This window comes from Stigmatopora nigra, chromosome 2 (genome assembly GCF_051989575.1).
Source record: "Stigmatopora nigra isolate UIUO_SnigA chromosome 2, RoL_Snig_1.1, whole genome shotgun sequence".
NCBI classification, from domain to species: domain Eukaryota; kingdom Metazoa; phylum Chordata; class Actinopteri; order Syngnathiformes; family Syngnathidae; genus Stigmatopora; species Stigmatopora nigra.
The window spans coordinates 4433088-4457789 of NC_135509.1; the positions used below are offsets into that span (position 1 = coordinate 4433088).

The 24702-nt window shown below is 37.4% G+C and overlaps 1 protein-coding gene across 23 annotated transcripts in view; it reads left to right on the forward strand.

Moving 5' to 3' along the window:
- Window positions 1-24702, forward strand: part of flrt2 (fibronectin leucine rich transmembrane protein 2) — a 121152-nt gene that overhangs the window by 5359 nt on the left and 91091 nt on the right. For 16 of the 23 annotated variants that reach the window (XR_013328924.1, XR_013328923.1, XR_013328926.1 and 13 more), the window contains 8 exons: window positions 2274-2492; window positions 2582-2766; window positions 2955-3066; window positions 3133-6620; window positions 8074-8125; window positions 10784-10923; window positions 15937-16022; window positions 22373-22552. The gene's annotated coding sequence lies outside the window, so the exon portion shown is untranslated. Of the gene's footprint in view, window positions 1-81; window positions 1276-2273; window positions 2493-2581; window positions 2767-2954; window positions 3067-3132; window positions 6621-8073; window positions 8126-10783; window positions 10924-15934; window positions 16023-22372; window positions 22553-24702 lie in introns of those variants that run through there. The other 7 variants (XM_077734685.1, XM_077734627.1, XM_077734668.1 and 4 more) reach the window with 7 other exon arrangements.

Consider the following 24702-nt stretch of genomic DNA (forward strand, 5'->3'; position numbering starts at 1 on the left):
ATCTGTTAAAATAAAATCCAATCAATCACCTATCATCACATTGCAATTAGTACACTTTTACCAAGAACAATTGGTCTCCCCGTAAATTGGCAAAACAGTCACCCCTAAAAAATAATTAGAGGGTCACCAGAAGCAATCTGACTCTGATCAAGTAAACTCCATCAAAAGATCACTACACTGAGATACAAAAAAATTAAAAAAAAACCCTTCAAGAAGTGTGTCTGTTTTTGAATACCATCCAAGAACAAACGGAGCCTTGTGAAAGGGCGTATGACAGAAAACAATTGATCACAGGTATTTCTTTCATCTTTCTCCTTCCCTTTTCTTTTCCCTTCCAAATAAACAATGGTGAAATGTTAATGAGGCCCCTGGGTGTTCTAAAGACACGACATGATGAGAGGGAGACCTGGCCACACAGATCGTAAAAAAACGAGGAACCATAAGCAAAGCCAAAGGCCCGGTCACCTCATTAGGGTCATGTGAACCATAGTAGCAACTATTCATTTCCTGCACTAATGACTATTGCCTACCACACACCCACACCCATTTTTGTACATAAATCAATACCAGAGCATAGCGGGTGCACATGGTTGCTAATAAAGCATGTCAAACCACAGAGGGCACATTCAGGCAAGGTGTCACCAGGGGGTGTTTTTTCAGCTATGGTCAAAAGAAACTGAGTTACAAATTTTTCAGCACTCTGGGTAGAGGCAGCTATGGTAGTCTTAAAGAGAGAAACAATGAAAAAAACAATGCTTGCTTTGCATAATCGGCACGGAAGATGAATGATCGTCTTTTTGAAAACATCCGACAGAACAACCAGAAAATCTGAAAGAAAGTTTTGTCTTATCAGTCCAAAAGAAATACGGAAATATATTTATATTTATCTCAAAATAACTTTGTGGCAAGTCAATATGGGCTTTTGGCAAACCATTATTTTCAGTGGTGTTTCTAATGTTCTTTTTTTCTTTCTTTTAGCTTAAAGGGACCAATAATTGCAGCCTGGTTATATGTACAAATAGCAGAACAATATGGCTATTGTCCTTGGGGCTGTTTTTATCCCCTTTACACTGTGTGTAATAATTCAGGAAACAACATAATCTCAAAAGCTGGTGTAAACATTTTGAAAAGTCTAAGAAAGTTCTATTTTGCAAGTTTGTGGCTTTTAAATGATACATGTTGGATACCACACTTCTCTATCATCCCATTTAATCAAACCATGCAATGTTGTTACAGTTGAGGCAAACAAAGTCCACCCAGTTGACAGGACATGGGGTGAGTTCAATCAAATAAACCACATCGCCACTGCCTTTCAAAAAATGTTCAAAGCATTCATTTTATTTTCTGGGACTCACTAATGTAATACAAATAGGCAATCCATTTGTAAACGTCTCTTATTAACAGTACCAATTCATTTCAACTAAATGATCTCCCCTCGTAAAAACTAACAGAGATGCCTTGAGGGCAAAATCCTTTTTAAGCTCAACCATTTTACACCTGTTGTCATTAGAGCACCACTCTGAAAGAGGGAGTAAACATGCAATTTAGCGCCTGTCATTTAAAATATTAGTAAATCAGTACTTTAATGTGGTGAGTGGTAATTTTACAAACAGGATAATGTCTAATTAGGAGGGTTATATATATATATGATGATTTAAAAATCCTGTGTTCAGTGTTAAACCATAAACACTTTGACTTTCACATTAGAAAAACTGGCTGAGATAAAGCTTATCTCACAAGGTCAGTCTCTAGTGTGCATCTGCAAACATTCAGGGCCACTGGACAAATGTAAAAACACACACAGCAGGGTACATGGGCAGAGAACTATTAGCCTTTGCAAACAGTAAGCATTAATCATCTCATTTCCATTCCAATTTTAAACCTCAAAACAGGTCGAGTGATATTTCACCTAAGCTCATGCATGTTTAATTCATCTCGTTGCCCCTTCTAGAAATTCCTTTATCTTTTTCCAATCCAGCTGTTCCCTCTTTTTTTATTTTTACACTACTTATACCTCCTAACTCACCCACTACCTCCTCTGCCATCCCTTCATTGATCCCACATCCTCAATCTACTCCTCATTCACTTCATCAACTCATTTCTCACTCTAGCTGCCCATCTCATCCAAAAACAAACACACGACAGATTGTCCTCACCCAACCCTTTGTTTCCCCATAGATGTTGCATTTGCACAGGGATTTGGTTTGGCTTTATGCTACTGAGGAAGGAAGGAACTAATTGGATTCTTATTTGTCTCTCCAATGGGTGAAAAGGGAACCTAAGCCTCTGGACACAGAGATGCACAGATGACCGTAAAAGTAAGCAGAACAAGCCGAGTGAAAACCGAGAGCCAGCCAGAGGACAGAGGCATCCTTTCTCCAAATGCACACACCAGCCAGACGCAACCAGACACCCCTGCGCCTGAATCAGTCATGGAGTCGGCGTGGGCATGCATTTACTCTGGACAGCTCTGTTCTGTGCCGCTGTAGTGAGTATGTGCACCGTCGCTGTTCCCGGGGCACGTCTGTCTCTGATTGGCAGGAGAATGTGTGGATTACCGATCTGTGTTTTTCCTCATCAGCAGCCGATTCGGTCGAAAATGATTCTGTTTTCTCTGCTGTCGGCAAGCGGGTGAGGCCGAGGCTACGACGCGATGCAGCTGTACAGGCACACATCATTGGTGTGTGTGTGGTTCACAGTAGACCACTGCATACATTCACCCAGCGGTTGTGATTCTAGGGCAGACATTTGCATGCCGACAGATATGTGAGTACACACATGCCCCCACACTACACTACACACTCACGATCCAATCAGGAAGCTGATTAGTGAGTGGCACGGCGAGAGTGCTCCATAATTCATGGATGGAGCAGATGCGCTGTGCTAAATTTCCTTCTAAGTCTTCATATTTGATAGACCTATTTTTTAAATTAATCTATTTATTTTTTGTTCAGGTCACATTTATATGGGAATCAAATACTTTGAAAGCTGTCACAAATTATTTATTTTTCTTCCCCCCTTGAAGACACGTTCTGGTATTGTGGTGAAGATGATGTCATTGTTAGAGCAAGTTATGAATATATTTAATCAACGAAGGATGTGAGAGGTAAATAATACTTCCATATCCCACAGGCCCAGCTCGAACAAAATGCTAACAAGCTGCAGTGTGCCTCTAAAGATTCTGAGATGACTCTTGGTGGATCTTTGTAGCTCCTTCTATGCAAGATGTTCAAACCAAAGAATATCGCCCCATTCACGGGGTTTTCTGTTCTGTATAAAATGTGTTGAAACCAAATAGGGGACATGATGTTCTGCTATTAAGTTGACAACAGTGGGGCAGAAATAACAAGACAGACCATTTCACAGGCGGGTGCTGTTGTCTGACACACCATGCCTATGTAATGGTGCTCCATAATGCTATATGAAAATTGCCATTTAGTTAGCACAGAGGCATAAGGCCCTGCAAGTCATTATAGTTTCTTGATATATTTCCAAATATTGCACAGGGGAAATATTCATAGCTGGAAGATGATATGAAACATTTAGATTTTAAAACCCCTTTTGCTTTTCCTTTTTGCTTTTTGTGCATATTATATATGCTTCACAATTATAATAATAATTATTATTGGACATAGGCTTTGTCGTCATCATCAACAACAAAAGCCTAATTGTCATCATACCCAGTACTGCGTATGACAAAATTGGTAGTGCTTCTCCATAAGGTTTGTTTTCTCGACAACAGACCCAAATAAGTGATAATTTCGGACTCTTAATTGAGCATTTGGCCGTTATGGTCTTTGTCTTTTGAGTTGATCTGACTTTATATTATAATACAGTACTGGAATTCACCAGAGTGGCAGCATGCACAGTAAAGTAGTAGTCTGCCTGTCCAGGAGAAGTGTGTTACTGGCACCACAGGGGCTGCTGTTCTTTTTGAGTAAGACCGGCGTTAGAAAAAATGTGAAGAAAAAGGAGCCGGGTGAGAGAAAAGAGAGAGAGAATGCTGGTTGTGAGTGTTACAGTAAAAAAAGGTGATTTGGTTGGCTGCAATCCACATAAAAAAACGTTAGACTACTCCCTTAGTTGTCATTAGAGGATGTTTGTGTAAATCATTGAACTCACATGGATCAATAATAAAGTCTGGGAGACCAAGTGAACACATGGCAGACAATATTTCTATTTTCATTGTAAATAGCTTTTTGGAAGGTAATCTAAAACAGGGGTGGCAAACACGCGGCTCTAAAGCCACATGAAGCTCCCCGAAAAAATGGCTCTTTGCTTCTCATCATATTTTTTATATACTGTGGCTCTTTGCTTTGGTTCAGTCAATACATTTATGGATACAATTTCATTGTATCCATAAATTTATTTCTAAAGAGAGTTAAATCCTGTGTATTTAAAATGAATGACAGTGCTATCTTGTGCCTGTTGGAGTGTAAAAAAAATGAAAAGAGAATTGGCATGTCTCTAGACACAAACATTTAACATTGGGGTTGTCACCAGATTGGTAGATCTTTGTTGACATCTTGGGATAACTTAATTGACATTTGTTGGGAGGCAGTTATTGGACTTGTAGCAATAGCGGGTTGTTATCTCGATTCTCTTCACCTTCACGGACATCCATACACATCAACACCAGTGCACCACTTTTATTTTCATTCCTTTGACCCCAAGGCAGTGATAGGGGAAGAATGACACTGATAGCTTATACTGTCTTACTTTGTAGTATAAATGACAGTGGTTTGGACATAAGCAAAGACTATACCTGTGAAGTTACAATCAAATACCCTTTTAGACAAAAGGGGAAAAAAACTCCTAACTTTCATTGACTGATTTAAGCAAAATTCCACGTTTTCAACAGTAAAATAGAAAAATATGTTCTTTTAACCTTACCATACTAGCACAAGGTCCCGAAACCTGGACTCTAGCCATTTCATCCACCTCCCGCTTTGAAGGCTTTCACACAAGCTGCGTGAAACATATGCTCCATTTCTACTAGTTCCATCAATTGACAAATGAGGAACTTTACAGACTTGCTTCCCAACATACATCTCCACTGTCATTAAGGAGGCCCCTTTTCCTAGGCCATATGGTCAGACTGGATGACACAAGCCCTGCTAATCATTCCGTTTAGTCAGCGCACACTTATTGTTTGGAAATGTATCTTTGAATTAAATTGAATTCCTTTTTGGTCATGCAAGTACAATGAGATTTGAAGCTTCACTATAAAGAGCACACATAAGTAGTCATAAAAACGTTTATATAAATAAACAAAGAAGTGAGTGATAGATGAATGATTGAAAGAGGAAAAAGCAATCAACAGTTCTGTAAAAAACACAATCCCCTACTACTACTACCACATCACTACTACTACAGCAACTTATGATTCGGTTTGTCCATTTTTTACAATTTTTAAGATAGGCTATTCATTGAAGTTGGGTCTTATAATTTGGTACATCTTATAGTGCAAAAAAACTCGGTAGCATGTTTGACTGGTTTTCTCAATGGACTACTTTGTTTTCCACCCACACCAACAAAACATTTTCCAAGTTCAGTGAAGCTCCAAATGATCATTTAATGTGAATTTGAGAGTGAATGCTTGTTAAGTCTAATGAGCTCTTTGATTAACATATTCACGATCTCATGCTTAATGTCAGCTGGGATAAGCTCTAGTTATCCATGACCTAAAGTTAAAAGACCTGGAAATTCGTAGATGTTATCCACTATTATGTAATTTTAAGATTTAAAACCACAAAAGTACTTATGCCCCAATTGTTTCTGCTCATGCAAAACCACAACTACCAAGTGCTCTTTAGCACACATCACCCATGTGATACACACATGAGTGCACACAAATGTACTGATACCTTGTGGTAATAAGTATGCCTCATCTTACTCACGTCTCCACTCAGACTACACAGACTGAATGACTATTGGGCCTGATGTAGAGCAATGGGTCACAATTGAATATGGGACTAGATTCCTGGAAACACAGGCAGTTTTACTGGCAATGAGGAAAAAACAGTAGATCAGTCTATAACCCTAAACCCTCTGGAACTGAAGGGGTCAAATACAACAACCTGTCTGGCTCCAGTGAACATCAATGAATGATCAACCCTCAGTCTTTCTTGCAGATGCCCTAAATCAGCAGTTGGACAGAGCCACAACACACACGTATATGTGACATTGTGTGTGTGTGTGTGTGTATGTGTGTGTGTGTGTGTGTGTGTGTATCAGCATTATTAGCATTAGGTAGTATCTGAAGCCCACATCCATTTGTGCCATGTCCAGAAATACTGCATTCTCCCCCCATGGTGTCAAAAGACACAGCAGGATGAAGGTGAAGGAGGCCAAATTAGCGGGAGGTCATCTACCTATTACTTTGTGCCAGAGATTTACAAATTGACCTCCAGCTGGCCACAAAGGAGAAATACCCTATCCAAACTGCCAAAAAAACACACATAATGGTGAAAAGAAAGGGACTGAAATTGACAAGAGGAGGCTGAGTTTACTATTGCTCATTCCCAATGTGGCAGCAGTGACGGTGAAGATGATGAACTACAGAAATGAAAAATAGACAAGAACAGCTGCATAGAACAACATGAACAGGTCTTCAAAGGGTCAGTAACAAAACAAGAACACAATGTACAGAGTGTTAAAAAAGTGGGGTGGACAGACTCAACTGTCACATCATTTGTTATATCCACACAGAAGGGTAAAAGTTAATCCCTTTGTGACGTTTATCATTCAGGTAGGCTCCTCTGCTTGAGAACAAAACAAATAAAAAAAGTCTATAATCCTGTTTGTTTGTATCACAATGTAATTGGGTCTTGTAATATATTTGAAACAGGATCAGATAACATGTTTTGCTCAATCCATGTGCTAAGCTCCTAAATGTAGAGAAAACAATTTTTGTATGTGTATATATATATATATATATATATATATATATATATATATATATATATATATATATATATATATATATATATATATATATATATATATATATATATATATATATATATATATATATATATATATATATATATATATATATATATATATATATATATATATATATATATATATATATATATATATATATATATATAAAGAGAAAGAGAGAGAGTTGTATCATTAGAAGTACTTATTGCAGCAAATGCAACAAAATGGGTTTAACTGATGTCTAATAATGTAAATACATTCAGACTTTTTTATACTGCTGATATTTATCTTGTGACATCAGCAATTTGATTACCACATGTATTTCCAGGAGCAATAAGCACAAAATATTCATTTTCCTGTCACGTCTAGTACATACAATATTTCTGAATATTTAATATTTCAACTGGGAATACGCTGATTTTTAAAATTATACACAGTTTGCCGAAAGACTCCCAAGGAATGGACTATGATATGTAAATATTCCAATAAATGTATGCAAAGCATCGTAACATTTCTATGCACAACCCTGTGCTTTTTTAAAATTTTCCAAATGAGAAAAACTTATTTGATATAAAATGCTGCAAACATTTAAATGAGCTTGTTATGGGGTGTTATCACAAACTATATTTCTTCTGTACTTGACAGATTAAAATTGCTGGTATGCATATCTATTACTTAGAACATTATTTTTCTTTCGCAATCCTTCTTGCACCAACTTCTTTTGCACATACTCCCAAAGTTAAAGTTTTTTTTTTATATATACACATTTCACTGATAATCTAACAGACTAAATAATGCTGACAAGGCATTCTCCTTATATCTCTGTCGGCCAAGTCTGATGTGTGCGTGCTCTGTTCAGTCAAATGAAAAACATAAATTAAAGTTATTAATTATTTTCCATGCATGACTTTGAAGTACATTGTGTTACACATTTTTTTTTTTTTTACAAATCACTGCCAACACCAAAAGACTTTGTCAACGGTCTGGATTATTTGAACTTCAAACTCATTCGTAATAAGAGGCCAAAATCATATAATGTGTTCGCTTCTGCTTCTCTGATCTTCATGGCTGCCTCAAGAGACCCATTGTTTTGGCCTGAATAAATAACACATTCTTTTTTTTCAGCCCATGTTTCACTTCCTACCTCAGAAAATGTTCCATCTGCACCGGCTGTCAGGTAACTGCGCCGACACATCTGCATCTGTTTTTTGGAGCAGTGCAGCTGTGACCTCTGTTTTGATGTGCAAAAAGAAAACATTTAATATGGCATTCACCATCTGTTCGAGATGGGGTAACACAACAGATGCATTTGGAAAGAGAAATTCTGCCAGTTTTATTATCGTTATTTTACTAAACTCTCACTAGTATTTGACAGTGTATTTCTCTTTTTACCAGATCATTCCCTGCACTGAATGGATATTAAAAAATAATTCATTCATTTTCTGAAACGCTTATCCTTCACTAGGATTATGGGGGGTGCTGGAGCCCATCCCAGCACACCACAGACACTAGGCACGGCAAAGCTTACACAGGAATTTCAAAATGTCCTAGACAAGACAAATCAAAATCAACATATTTTAATATTAAGGCTTTATAATATTTTCATGCGGCCTGGTGGATGAGTGGTTAGCGTGTCAGGCTCACACTTCTGGGGTCCTGGCTTTAAATCCAGGTTGGTCCTCCTGTGTGGATTTTGCATGGGGTTGCGTGGGATTTCTCTGGGTACTTTGGTTTCATCCCACATCGCAAAAACAGGCAGGTTGAACTCTCTGAATTGCTCCTAAGTATGAGTGTGAGCTTGAATGGTTGTTCATCTTCTCGTGTCTCGGTGTCCCCGCCTCCGACGCAGCTGGGATTTCACGAGAAGGTTGATTAAATACTCTATGGTACTACAAGATACATAGTAATGGGATTATCGTACCAGCAGTAATGTGTGTGTTTTGGATGAGGTGGAGAATTGGAAGTTGAGCTGGGACCAAACACCCTGTGGTGATGGCGTCAGACTGGCACTGAGTTGCAAAACACATTGAAGTACACTTTTATGCATGCATTAGTTGGTGCAGACAAAATACACACCCAAGTAATTATCACTCCGGCACAATATCAGATGGGATGTAACTCAATTTAAATGAAGTGTTAAGAATAAATCCAGATCTTTGAGAAATACTGTAAAACCTCATTTGTACAAATGACTGTTTAAAGCCAAAGTTTTATAAAAACATTCCAACATTCCAAATGCTTTTTCCACATGTGCAAAAACTATAATCTGTTAACAATGTACACGTATGAAACTTTGCACTTTTGGAATTAGCTGCAAATATTGCTTTATAATTATTGTGCATGAAAACAGAAAATGTGGGCACTATAAATATATATGAATGCATTTTTTTATATGTGCATTTTAAGACTTAAAACAGAAAAGGCCACCATTGTGACTCACTCTTTGAAATTGTGCCCAGTAGGAAAGTGCATTTAACAGAAATACCTTCAATCTGTGTATTTTTAGCAACATATTGGCTTTGACACAGTGGTGACATAGTATAAGACTTCTGACTCTTTGGGTTTGTATGTAGGAAAAAAAAGGTGCCAATTAAGAGGCAGAAGTTCAGGAACCTTGTAGCCAAAGAATGATACACTCTTGGCAAAAAGGAGGAAATAAAGAGTGCCTTTCCTTTAACTGTACTACACCACACTCTATTTTATCTAACAGTGTAATCGAGAATGACAGCTGAACATCTTAGTAAATTTCTAAGGCCAAAAAGTAGTGATGTGAATCTTTCTACTGCTCATTGGTGAACAGTTTTTCAGTTTGTTTTTTTCAAATTTAAATTCTTATCAGCTGCCTACTCTAAATATAAGAGGCCTGAAATACTGTATACTTAAACTAAGGGACTGAAAATACAGAATTATATTTGAAAGAGGTCAGTGTGTACTCCTGTAGCCATGTACACATGTATGCCATCAATCAATCAATCAGGCATTATAAATACTCCATTCTCATACCCCCTTTAAAGGTGGCACATGCAAATTTTACACATATCTACCTATAACTTTTGAGATGTATGCATCTCAAGTGTATTGTCAATATTCTCGGCCAGTTCCAGTTTAGTAAAAACCAACATAAGAGGGCAACTTATATATAATAAGCCTTCATGTTCTGTATCTGTTATCACAGATAATCATTTTTACATGTGATTTTTACAAGAACACTATTTAACCAATTATATTCCTAAAATCTGGAGTTGCTGACCCAAAAAATAAAATAAACACTCATTTGTATGGACGAGGGTTTGGTCAGTCACTTTATAATGCATGGAATTTATCCTTCAGTACATAGTGAATCCAGCTCAGTGAAAACTGTTCATAGTACAGGAAACGAGTGTGCCGCAAGGAATAGATATTTTCAACGGCAATTCGACACTTTGTCCTTTTTACAAGACCTTTGTTCCACGTCCATCATCTACACACATACAATAACCAATAAATCCCAGAAAGCTTTTGCTGCTGTCTGACCTACAGTAAGTGCAGTAAGTGTTTTACATTGAACCCGCAACCATGTAAAGAATTTCTGTTTGGGTAAGTGCTGGAACAATGTTGTCTACTTGCCCTATGTGGGACACGGAGACACATCTTTAACGTCTGGACATAACACACACACACACATCTCTAATAGCTCTCAGGGGTCCAGGTTAGATCCAGATGTGATAGCTTTCAGTTTCACTTCACTTCTTTAAATGTTGCAACAGGTACTGTTGAAATTGTAGGACACTTAGAGAACAAATCATATATAACATTTAAATTTTATGATGTGTTTTTTCCACAAACTGTATTACAGGTATCTAAAGAAATCTGGGAGGAATTTAAAGGACTTAAACAGTTCATTTGGATCAGAGGTTAAGACAGCTGACCTGTGACCTGTGTGCTGTTAATGTACTCCACAGGAAGCTGGACTTGGCAGGCTTCTCGCAACTTCAGGTCAGTGACCACACATTTTTCATGAACTCTCAGTAACAGGGGAGGAATTAAAAAAAGGAGAGAACGATGGAAATATAACCATTTGCGAAGTTGATGGTTTTGAGGACGGTAAAGAAAAAAGATCAAAATATATAGAGGAAGCGAGTGATTTAGTGATTTGTCTTGGCAGCTAAACCCTCTGAGAGTAGAAAAAAAAGTGCAAAGAGGAAGTGATGGTCGAGTATGTGGCAGCATTGTTTCATCTCGGATAACAGGCGGCTGCTTGGCCCTCGAACACCTCCCGGTTGACGAGAAGAAAAGAGGGAAGGAGACACTAGGGATGTGGAGGTCACGGTGTGGGAGCCAGCGCTGACTCAGACATTCAAAAGGTCATACTATGAACCCGTGAGTTAACCTCTACATTCTGGGTTACATGCAGGGGGACTGGGGCATGGGAATTGTTTTTCAAGAGGGGCTCTTATCCAGCCATTACTTAACAGAGGACAGCAACGTCTAGTGTATGAAATAGCTTTTGCTGCACATCTTTACCTCACTAGTCCTTCTGAAGGAGGTATTTTTCTTCCTTGCTGAATTTACAGCATCAGTCAGTACATAATCCTTAGCCTCTAAGTTCTTTTTCATGTTTAGTGTTTCACAAGACCTTTATGGCAGTGTGTTTTGACGCAAGGAACCTTGACTGATGTTGACTAACTACCTTAACGGTAAAAAGGGTGTAGGTTTTCAGGGATATATCTACCTGAACACAATGTTAATGTGCATATTGACGCTCAATTGTAAGGGTATTGATAGCATCAGATGAATTCAGGTAGGCTTCTTTTTAGAATCTTGGTAACTTAAAGTTATTACAACTGTTGCTGCATAAAGCATAAATGATGTTCTACCTGCATTTACTATGCACTTAAAATATTTTTAGGTTACAATACGGAGCATAAAAGAATACTAATTACACAAGTCTAAGGTCCTCATACAAAGGTTATAACTTCTTGGTGACCATTAACACACACACACACACACTGCACTCATGCCTTCTCACCTCTTTCATGAGGCAACACATCACCTCCATCCTTCCTTCCTTCCTGAAATCATGCTTGAAAACACTAGCAACACTGCAATTAAATGAAAACACCTTTCTTGAATCACTCAGTTATATAAAACCTAGTTCTGCAGGTATATATAAGTCAATTGGATTGTATACATATTTACTATATACATTTTCCTCTCTCAGTTACATTGTGTACCCAAGATAAAAACTGCCTAAACACAGTTGAGGAAGTACAAACTATTACATATTCCGAACCCGTGTTCAACAGTTTTGAGACACTTTACTATCCTTCTGAATAATGAATTGTCTCAAAGCTTTTGATCACAGATGGACAAGCTGATGTTATTTTAAAATCCTAACAGTATCTTATCTCTAAATTATATTTAAACAACATTTTCTACTAACGCCAGACAGTTGTTTGTTCTAACTTAGTTGAATTAAAGCATGTTTATAGTATTTGCTGATAGTGCCTGCTATGTTTGCTTTGAGAAAAATGAGTTTAAAGGTCGCTCAATACTTTTTGCAATGATTTCCATTTGCCTCAATCCCTGTCTGAAGAGGGAAAAAGCCATATATTTCCAGTCTCGATATCTGAGACATTTCAAAGGGAAAAGTCCTTTGCAAATCTATCCCCCCTCTTTATTTATATTTGCGTGTCAGAGGTCCTTTCATGGGCTCTGGTGCTTCTCCTATGTTTCATTTTGGGTCAAACATCCATTACCAAGAGATACTGTTCTTAAGGTTTACAATTACTTATAGCCATACCAAACTTATCACTTATGTCTGGAATCTTTAAAAGCTAACTTTCTTTTGGGGATTTTCTGCTACCCCTCAAACTACTAGCCTGTTAATTATGAACTGGAAACTGTCTGATGATAAGATATGGGCAAAAGTTCACTGAAAGTACCTCAATATAGTCCATCAAAAGAATAAAGACATACATTTTCATGTATTGACTCAGGGGCTATTAACACAGAGAGACATACTGGACAGCAAGAGTTCAATGGATACCTGGAATAAGGTGATTCTGGTTTGCTGTGATGGGAAGACATTTGCAAACACATGTTCTAGTTTAACTGCATTTAATGGTCTGCCTCGTGGTATAAAGAGTAGTGATAGCCTACCTAGGATGTATTTTGCTGGATAAAATTTACAATAAACGATGTAGCAATTCCCTTAACAGCATTGCGTCTATGTAAAAGGAAATTAAACTTTAGAGTTCATTGAAAGGTTCTGTGTGTGTGTGTGTGTGTGTGTGTGTGTGTGTGTGGGTGGGTGGGTAGGTTTGGGTGGTGAGGTATTTACAATGTACTGCTCTTAATATGAAGTAGATACTTTTATTTGACACATATTTTGGATTGGAAGGCAATGATATCACATGCCCCTCCACTGCTATTTGGTAAGTCCTTAAAATTGAATGTTTATGGACAGCACATGAAATCAAATTTTAATTTTGTTCCTTAGAATAGATGTGACAGCCGAACTCTTTCTGACCTCAGAAATAAATGCAGTTCCTTTTGTCAGTTGTTCAACAAAGAAAATCAAAAAATGTTTTGCATATCACCAGCAGTTTTGAAGAGATTTGTAATAAATAGAACTGGCATTTCTCTCTAATGTGCCAACATCGCTCTCAGCTAATGCATTACCAATGTTTAAACCACTGTGATTACTTGCCAATGCGAAAGGTCACAGACATTTTTAATTAAGTTGCGAAATATAATTTAAAAGAATGAGCATGCACTATTAGCAATAGTAAGCCCGTCTGTTATTGTGACATCAGATTACATTTATATGACAAACACACAAACAAGGATATAACAATCTCAGCAAGCACACTCTGTGCACAATAAAAGTAGTATCAGAAGATTTGCCTTGTCATGTAGAACGTTTGTTAATTGAGTCATTGTCAAATGGATCATTTTCAAACTTTTGATCAGTCAAAAAAATATTTTAAAAAAAACCTGCGATCGGTTGGCACGTGGGGGTGATGGAGCTTATCCCAGTTGATTTCAGTCACTCAGTTGGGGAGACCCTAAATTGGAGGCAAGCCAATCGCAGAGCACAAGGAGACAAACAACCATCCACTCTCACACAATGTGGACTCACCTGGGATTGAACCTTCGATCTAAAAACTGCGAGACTGACAGGCTAAGCACTCTACCACCGGGTTGCGTCTAAATATCATTAAGTAACTTATAAATTACATAATCCGGACCATTCAACAATTTTAAATGCCCATTCTCATCTGTTTTATGAGTTAAATATGAATTTTTCCAGAAAGAAAAAAAAAACCTCAATGCTAATATTTGTTGAGTGCATACAACAAGTACCTTGAAGAATTACTCAGAAGTGCTGCTTCAACTCTAGTGCATATTTTAAAAACACTTAGTAAGTTACTGAGGGAGAGGGGAATCACAAATACATAAAAAAGCAGGAATACAAACAAACTAACAATAAAGGCCAGTGGAGCATTTATCCAAAGGAAACTTCCGTTCAACCATAAACACGCACAGAAGATTATACTAGAAAACTGGCAACTAAACTTCTCCTTGGATATGAAAGCAAATATTTTGGCCAACATGAGAGACCGCCCAAGTCAAATTATTCTGTATGCAACAAATCATCTTATGATAAGCACAAGCTTGTCCAAGCAGTTATTCTGAACAGATAAAAATGTGACTGTTCAGCCGTCTGTGGATGCCAAAGTTTAAACTGAAAACCACAGTCTTGCATTTTATATTTGATATCTTGCAACTCCAATTTTGCCATGAACTGGTTCAAAATTCAGATAACTAATAGAAACATGTGCCAACCAACGTGGAATCTCAAATGCACTGTGAGCTATTTAAGTTTATGTAAATCCAACTAACACTCTAGATAGATTTCTATCACCTGAATTACCTTTCTATTTATTTATTCATATATTTTATTGAAACGCCTGATGGTGAAGTGGTCTACTTGCCTGAATGGCCTGAGTGTGAATGGTCATCTATTTCTCAAAGAGCCCTACGGCTGACTGGCAACCAGCTAGTTTATATTTTAAAAACAACAAATTAAACTTTGAAATAGACTACATAGAAAATGTACTTTCACAAGAATAATGCGTGTGTTGTGTTTTATGCTTTAATTTGGTACAAGCAAGACAATAACTAAACATCAGAAGACTAATACTGTTTAGACTATTTGTGGAGCAAAAACTAGTTTGTAAATTGGTTGACAGAAAAAGTTATCCAAACTTTTTTTGGCCAGCTTTGGCTTGCTTTCTTAAATTATCCATCGATTGACAATGAATTGCCTTTGTTTATTCTCTCTATTGCAGAACATGAATATTTAGGACAGTATTTTAAAATTCTCACAATTAAGTCATAATTTTACAACAACAATAGACCACAGGCCTTGTCTTCCTGCTAAAGTGTATTTACTATACAACATCCTCAAGGGAATTTTTATTACTCTCAGTGCATACACAAAATCTCAAACGTACTCTCTATGACAACAAAATCATATTAACTCATTCCTTTTCAAATTAGTCTTTGATTACTTTTCTTTCAACAACCATGGGTATACTAGGCAACACAGAGTAACATGTAATCACAGAGTTATTGTTTTAATTTTTTCATTTTGGTATGAGGCTTTTGAAAAACCACAGGGAAAATAATTCACACTTTTGCTTTCCTGTTGACCCAAGTGAATCTTTACCGACTTAGTTCCGTCTGTTTCTATTTAGATCTCAGTCTCAGAAAAATCCGATCAACCCTCTTTGCAATTACTCATTAGAATGAGGGAGCAGCAGTTTGATTTTGCAGACTGTGGGAACTGCCACTATCTATTTTCTCTGATCCTGTGATGATTTATGTTGTATCTGTGCTGCTACAAGCCCCCTACCCTCTTCAGACACTTTCTTTTTCCTTAATGATTTGAGCTCTCCTTCTCTCTCCACATGTTAATATCTCATCACTCCAAACCAAGAGGCCCCTGACCCAGAGTCGACTACAGGAGACGTCTGGACGAACCAAGCGAGGAGAAGGCCTGCTTCATATGATCTCTAAAATGAAAGGTAAGATCATGTTTGATTGCCCTCTCTTTGCCACTGAAATTAACACGAACAGGCAAGTATACAGGTCTTCTCTCCAAGGATTTCAGCTCAAGGAAAATAATTCCACACAGTATCATTGCATATGTAGTTACGTACAATACGGTGGGGGCCCCCTCTGGATTTGCTTCTTAGTATTACACATATTGTAGCAATGGCATGCTGTTTACCAGGGCCTTAGGGAAAGTGGCAGACCATAATAAATCATTTTCAGCCGTGTAATTAAAGTATTAAATAAAATTATGCCAAAAAACAACACTTTGCTATTATCATACATGAATTAAAGATAATGTGATTTAGCATTTGCCAAAAGCTACATTCAGAGTAAAATTTGTAAACTTGGAAAGGATAGGAGTATCGAGAATGGCAGTTGAATTTTGTCAAAAGCTTTGGAATACTCAAAACATCTAGTAGCCACAAGACATTCCTTCCTGACTCTCCCTAAAGGCAACTCAGCATGTTGTGCTGTTCCAGTAATTGGTTGAGTAATGGACTTATTCCGCTGGGTGGTTCTCTGGGTGTACTCAATACAGAGAATGTAAATCCTGTGGCAAATGGGAGATTAGAAGGGGGAAAAATATCAGCGGGAATAAATACATTCAGAAAAAGAACACAAAAAATTCAAACTTGTACTACAAATTCATTTGAGACCACAGCTTGAGTTGTTTCAACTTAGTCCTCTGCTTTAACGCTCCAAAAATGTCTTTGTTTGTTTTTGGATGGCTTGACTCCCTGTTGCTTCTGTGCACATCTTGTGTGTCATAGTTGCTGTCTACATTACAGAACACTCAAGTCATGCCACGGATTACAAAAGACAGCGTCATATCCATGTGTATATTCAATTATTTTATTTTTCTTTCCAGCATATTGTTGTAACAGATGGGTGGGGCTGTGGAATGCACCTGTAGAGCATTGAGTGCACTCTGTATTTCAGTACTTTGTTACCCACATAGATATTCCCATACTAATTTGACTTTACCTAGCAGTTTGCGTCTTTCCCTTAGTTTATTCGCCAGCTCAGTTGTGCTGTTTTTTGTTGCATGTTGTTACTCCTTGTTTGATTTCCTGTTTTTTGTTTTGCCATTCAACAACACACCGATCGGACTAATCGCTTACTTCTAAATTTTCCGTTCTCCCAAAATTTGGTAAAAATATATTTGGACCAAACATCTGATATCCTTGAATTAATTTTTAGTTTTTCCTCCATTCACCAATTTGGCCACACAGATTTGTCCACATGAATCACTTATCTCCTGATCATATCCCTCTCTTGTTTCCTCCTCTCGTTTTCAGTTGCAGATGTGTGGGCCTGTTGACCACACACTTCACTGGATAAATTGACTAATTTGAAATAATGCCTGACCTCAAAAGAAACATTCCATGTCCAGATCGGCACACAATTAGCTGTCCACAGCCAGATAGCCTAGAGTGAAAATAAGCCATCTCAAGTCAAAATAAATATAAGCAGGCGCAAAAATCTTTTGCAAGCCGCCAAACGAAATATTTTCAAGACGTCTTGACATACTGAGGCAATAATGAGATGGTAGCAGTGATCTCATCTGCTAAATATTGTTTTTGTCATGTAGTCTACTGTAAAGGATCTTCCCCCTTGTTCTACACACACAAGTATGGTGTATTCCTTAACCCATAGCCATAAATTAGGGTTTTTGTGGGAGCTCTTTGCTAGGTGCTGGAAGGGAGGGTGTCCGTAGACATGAGCCAATTAAAATACAGATGTCTGACTGTCCCGTAATTTTATTCAGCCATGATTTACATTTAGAACAGTCACCCACAGCCTGCCACTCAGCACTTGCCAAGGAAATCAAAGCTGACTCCAGCCTAATAAGAAAAGGGAACCAACCGAACTTTTACTAGACCACGCACATTTGACCACATTATGAAAGCCCATTTTGCTGCCGGTAATGACATTGTCATTTACATTGGAGTCTATTACAAGCTCCAGCAAAATTTAAGTAATGGCCTAAAAATCTGCACGTAATTTATATTCTTTAGAGATAATTGTTTTACTTGTTTTAGAGTATATGATCAACACTTATTTTTATTCATTTTAAAACCATCAGTTACATTTGTTCATTCTTTACCAAGATCAACAACAAAAAAATCATACTTGTTCTTGTTTTCCCCAGTTGCAGAGTTAAACACTGGTGACTAAATGGTTAGCGAGACCTGGGTGAGGTGAGTGGAAACAAATACATTGTAACTGTGAATTTGCTCAATGCTTTCGGTGGCCCGATGGCTTCGGCACCCCCCACGACCCCTGTGAGGATAAGCAGTTTGAAAAATAATACCTCCATCTGGCTAGGTGCATATAGTGATACTGCAAAGAAATATATACTTTGAAATTTTAAAGGTTATGTATGTACACCTTTGTGCAGTATATAAATTGAAATTGCGATTGAACTAAAATTAAACCAAAGAAGGCGCTTTTACTTAATCCAGCAAATCAGTGTTTAACTGTAAACACAGTTTAGTAATATGTGTATACTCATTACTAAACTGTAGGTATGGATTACCAAAGAAAATTATTTTTCCACCCTGACACCAATGGGGGCCCTGTTAAAATCTGCCATTGAGTCAAAACAATTAAATATGACTTGGAAGATAATATATGTGAAAAAATAGTAGCTTTCATTTAATTTTTGAAGTTCATAGTTCAATGGTAATTTATGGTAAATTACTGACGCTTGTAGATAGCCTTTTATTATGAGGCTCTTGAAAATGACAGCAACAAACAGAGGAAGGTTGCCTCTTCCTTATCAGACCCAAAATTCCCACATTTGATGCATGTCATCACAATGTTGTTGCCATCCATTCTTCTGTGGCTCATCCAGTTTGGATAAACAGGATAGGTATTCATAGACAAAGCAGCCAGGAAGCAGACGCATGTCCATTTTTCTCTAAGGAGTTCATCTGGGCCTCAAAGCACTTTCTAGTGCCCGTCATCAGAATGTGTGAGTGATGCTGAAAAACAAAGGAAATGCATAATGCAGTTGGAATTCTGAGCTCCCCTACATACAATTCCCCTGGCTTAACCCCTGGTGTAAATCATCTGAAGCTTTCACATGAAAACGAGGGGAGATTTAAGAGTATTTTCTTCTCCATGTGGGGATAGCCCTTCCTTAATATTCTACCAACAGTTATCCATAGAAAAGTTTTTCCGAGTCTGTCTTTTTTCCATTTGACTCCACAGGTTTTCGCAGACATGCCAAAATTATATATCATAAATATTCTTCTTCTTGAATTCCTGTATAGGAATAGTTTATTGGATTCACACAAGTGATCAACTTTGTGGATGATAGAAGAGAACAGCTTCTTGCAGTTGTTATAGAAGTTGAATATAATTTGACTTTTCATATCGAGAAGGCCAATATTGGCATGGTATCACAGATCTGATTTTTTGGTAACAGGACTTTTTCCTTCCTTGGATTTCTTGCTGTTGGTGTGGAGCATTGGTAAAAGCAACTGTGGTTGGTTAAAAAAGACTAAAAGAAGAAAGATAAATGTCTTTGACTTGCTGTGTCTTTAGTGAATATGTGATCAAATATGTTCATTGCCAAGGAAAGAAAATATTGTTCTTTGGAAAACCAGATTGGGTGAAGAAGGAGGGGAAGACCTTGTTAGGTGCCAATGTAGCCCTCCAATATAAATTCTCTGATCCGCTTTTAGGGATCACTGTGTAAAATTGAAAACAAATGTGCTGCTTTTGATGCTCCTCCCTTCATGGTATTCTACTTTTTTCTTCTTTTATTTCACTGCTCCTTTTTATGACTTAATTCAAACTGCTTTCAAAGATGGAAAGTCACATTCTTCACCACACCAGAAGTATTATAGCCATTCCAAAACATACATTTATCTACAACAATTACACCCAGACTTTCTCTCATCTTGTCAGATGGGGTGAGAGAAGAAAAAAAAGAAAAAACAAATCATAAAATCCGTGGGAACAAAGTTTCATCACAGAATGTTGTCGTTAACCCTGTTTCCACCAAACACTACATTTAATATATTTTAATATGTACCAGAGTAACATATTCATTCAATTCACATTTTTACATGATGTTATGAGGAACTAAAACCAGCACTAACAAAAAACCATCAATACCAGGAGAAGATACACTCCAAAAACTTTTCTTAAAGCCAGTCAAATAATTTACTTCAGCATGTTTAGAGTAAGTTTACGGTCTAAGAGTATTTCACTTACATTATTTAAATAGTACTTGTTGTTCTTATTAAACTATATACATCTAAATGATTTTTTTGATGAGTTGGTTGCTAATGAAGCTTTTTTTACAGCTTTTTTTTAATCTGTTGCCTTGAATAAGTGATATTTATAATATAAGCATGAAGTTCCTTAAAATGACTCTTCAAAGTCTCTTAAGATTTATAATACAAATGTATTGCCTGAGTCTATTATTCTTATTTTAAGAAATATAAGTTGGTAAAATAAACTTGAAGCAATGGCAGATAATTCCAATTATTTCTAGTAGATTTCTATTGAAAGCAAGTAAATTTAACCAGCAGTAACAAGTAAGGGTATTTCCGTAGTGTAAAATGTGAATTTATCATAGGTAGGTCAAAAACCGTTTCCATTTGGTAATCATGTTGGCCAGATGTTGTCAAGCTTGTGCCGCATTGCCAAACCTCTGAGTGCACATTTATGCAAACACACATTTCAAGCGAATGCAGCAGCACAGAAAAACCTAGACTCCACTGACTCAGCAGACACCGTGACGAAGAACGTATATGCTCAGAGGAAAACACACGTGCATCGGGAGCACAAGGAGGTTCAGAGCGCAGCAAGATGACATCATCCCTAGGGGCATTGATGACTCTGTGGCCTCCTTCTCCTCCCGCTGGCTAAACCGCCCATTGGACAGATGTAAAGCAGACTGTTTTCCCACATAGCTTCCTCTGTGTGGCTACTGTTCTTAGTTGGTTTGCGGTACAACTCACGTCAGGAATAACTTAAGCAACCACGCCTAACAGCGCTGACCATTAGAATGTAGTATCACTGCTATCTGATGCCAATTAGTGGTAAACATATAAAAAGGTCATAGACCAGACAAGCATGCAGAGAAGAGGAAGAAGATGCCAGTTGAATGATGTGTGAGAATGGAGATGTGCGTAATCCAGGGATAAATCTGTTGAAAATAGAAAGGTGAGGTTGAAGTTGATAAAAGCATTACTTCTTTGTTCCATTGAAATCTTGAGCCTTTTGTGACTTTCAACAGTACCTTTGTTCCCCTCAATGGAGGGATGACAGCAAATGAAAACGCTATCTGTCAAATGTGTTCAGGACCCTCAACCATATCACCCGATTGTTAGTTTTGCCTTCACTCACAAAGCTTGTTTCAAGAAAAATACCGGAAAGGCTGAAAGATTATAATTTTTCTCAATAAATTACTCCTCCAGTGTGGCATTTATTGAGTATTGTGGGAAGTAGTCTCATCAAACAACTGCCTTTTCAGTTTCAACCACAGCTAATACTGAAGTACATACAAAAATATATAGACTCGCTTTTTCACTCCTCAGAAACGAGTAAACTGGAAATAAAATCTACTACAATGCAGCAAACGCCAGCACTTCAGTGTGGCAGGATATAGAAATGTGAATCAAATTAATCTCATACGCCTGATGAGTGGCCCTTGAGAGAGAACCTTTCCTTTGAAAAGGGTGTTGAAATGTACAGTAATTGCTTTCAGTGTCATTTGGCTGTGGTGCAAACCCCTGACTCCGGGAGATTTTTTATAGACAGACTAATTCTCCATTTTTCCGTCAATCTTACATTTGGATGCAATTTTGAGAAAGTGGGGTGAATTGGCATGTCTAAAGAAATAAAACCTCTAAAGCTGATAAAAACAATATGTATAAGTAATGGAAATTATTTATGCACCTACAAAATAATAGCACGGTCATATAAAGTCACCAGTTAGTTCTGAATTGAATTATTTTCTGTTCTGGTTGCCATCTGTGAAGCAATATGAAAGGTGTCAACTCTGAGAGCTCTTTTGTTGTAAACAGTAGTGTGCTACAGAGTGCTGCAAGGAAACAAACATAGGAGAGATAAGTATAGAAAAAAATAATAGCATCTTGTGGCCAAGATCACAATTCTTAGTAATACTGGGAAAAAAAGCATCTGGGAAGCAAAGAAAAAGAACGTAAATTAATGTATGTGTTATAATGTAATGTCTAAGCCAATATTTCCACATCTTAAATATGTGTCATATTTATTGCCACTTCTGTAAAACTTCATCTGTGATCATTTCCGGTTGTAATTTCATTTTCGTTCTCAGGGCAAACTGACCAGGGGCTTTGCTTGACACAATATGGCTGCCTTGAGCAGACTGACGGGTTGCCTGATGGATGAAGTGTACAGATTCCTGTTTCACCTTCACATTCAAAGCCACCACATCTTGTGAAGAGGACTGTTATGGTTCCAATCAGAAAGCAGTCAAGCTTTAGAGGAATGTGAGGTTAGTACAGCATCTTACAGCCACGGAAAAGAAAAAAAAGCTGTGCTACACATCATAACTTACTGGGCGGTGAGGTAAAATGTCCCCATGTGTCACCGTGCCGACGAGTAACCTTGAAGTATGTGAAGCAGAAGCACTGAGCCGTTTACAGCTACTTCAGAGTATTCAGAACCTAGGACTTGTTTAGACAGTGTCACTTCTATTCCCTTGACTGGCCTTTGTTCTCAGCGCCACTGCATTGTTGGGGTTTTTCAAGATGACATTGCAGAATATTTTTGCAACTTATTTGAAGAATGATGGCAGGGGTGAAGAAAAGAATGAGAAAAAAATGGATAGAGTAGCAGACAGGATCGACGCTGTTTCTCCAAGTTTTCTTATTAGAACCACAGCTGTTTTTATGTCTGTGTTCACAGTCCATACACAGTCCATATTTTCTTGCCTTCAAGAAGATTAATACTTTTTCTCAAGAAAGTAATTGCAAAATGTAAATTGAAACAAATACTGTATTTTGTCATTGTCCAGACAGAAGTGTGACACTGCTATGATAAAACAAAAATCAATACCACATCCTCACAAATTACCTTTGAGATGGTAATTCTGATTAAAAAATGGAATTCCCTTTCCAAATACAGAAGTTTCAATATCCATATCATGACTGAAATTACAAGATCTTAGTGTATGTCACTAAAATATGAATCCACGGCATGGTGTCCAAGCTCTTCCTGAGAGATAAGATGAATTGGTTGGTCACCTGGGAGAAGCAAAGTGCAGGACAGGTACTCCTTCCCATCGAGAGGAGCCTAATGAGGTGGCACAGGCATTTAATTATGCTCCCTTCTGGTGAGGGATTAGTTTTGGGCAGAAAGCCCTCTCGTTGGGTGTCTGAAAATTTTGTGATAGGTTGCAACTCTGTGAAAGACCAAGGACAAATTGTGGAAACTTACTGTAACAAATACCTGGCCGGTTAACTATTAAAATAATTGAACTCAATTGTGCGTTGTCATAAAAGACAGGAAATGAGTCATGGATACGTTGCATTTTTTTAGCACATTTTCATCATGAATTTGAAGGCTGAGCGAATTTAAAAAAAATGCAATAACTCTCACTACTTGCCACAGTTTCCATCATATTGCTGTTGTCATTTAAAGATTTTAATGTGCCCTGGTACTGCCGAAATCAGCAGGCTGCTTGACACAGAGGAACGATTAAAATCACTCAATAGCTCTATTCACTTTGACACACAGTCAGATGTTGTTTTTAATATCATAAATATTCCCTTATCGAGTCTTTCCATTGACATTCTCATCCAAAAAGCTTTTTTTGCTGTTGTGACTTCAGTGCACACTTTATCATAATGGATGATACAGTATACATTGTGTAATAGTTCCTACCGTGTGATAAATGACATTTGTTCTTTTTTCACTGGTGGTCCTGAAGTACAAAACACAATGGTAAAATAAATTAATAAATAAAATCTCAAAACAAAGCAGCAAATAAAAAGAATAAATCACAATGGTGAAAAAAGTTAAATAAAAAAGAACAGCAAATCAAATAGGAGTGACATGTCAAACAACACAACTGCAAATACAAAAAAAACACAATAACAATTTAATAAATGGCAAATCAAAAAAGACGCAATGGGATAGCAACGACTGCAAATAATAATAATAATAATAACAAGACAAGAAGAAAAACTGAATTGAATAAAAGCAAAATAAGAAACAAACTTAACAGAAACTAAGTACCGGTGAGAATGTTGACTCATGGCCGATTGAAGAAGAGGGAAGACGTGTTAGGTTGTTTTGTGGAATTATGATTTGTCTCTGTGATAGTGTTTTTTTGGGTTGTAGTTGTGTTATATTTTAGAGCAACCATAATCCCCCACACACACTAACTTCTCCACATACTGTACACTATATAAGTGTTGTTATTTGGAGGTATGAGCGCATAAATGGATTTCAGTAGCAGTTGTACATAGGTATGTCTATTTATGTCAGTCAGACTGCAAGGCCATCATGCAAATGGTGCTGTGGCTTTTTGAATATAAGTTCGGACCTGCAGTGAGGGAACTTTGAAGGCTTCCTTAATCACAACACAAATGCCTTTATTCATCTTCAGAATAGTGCAATTAATTTCAGTGCCAGTGTCAA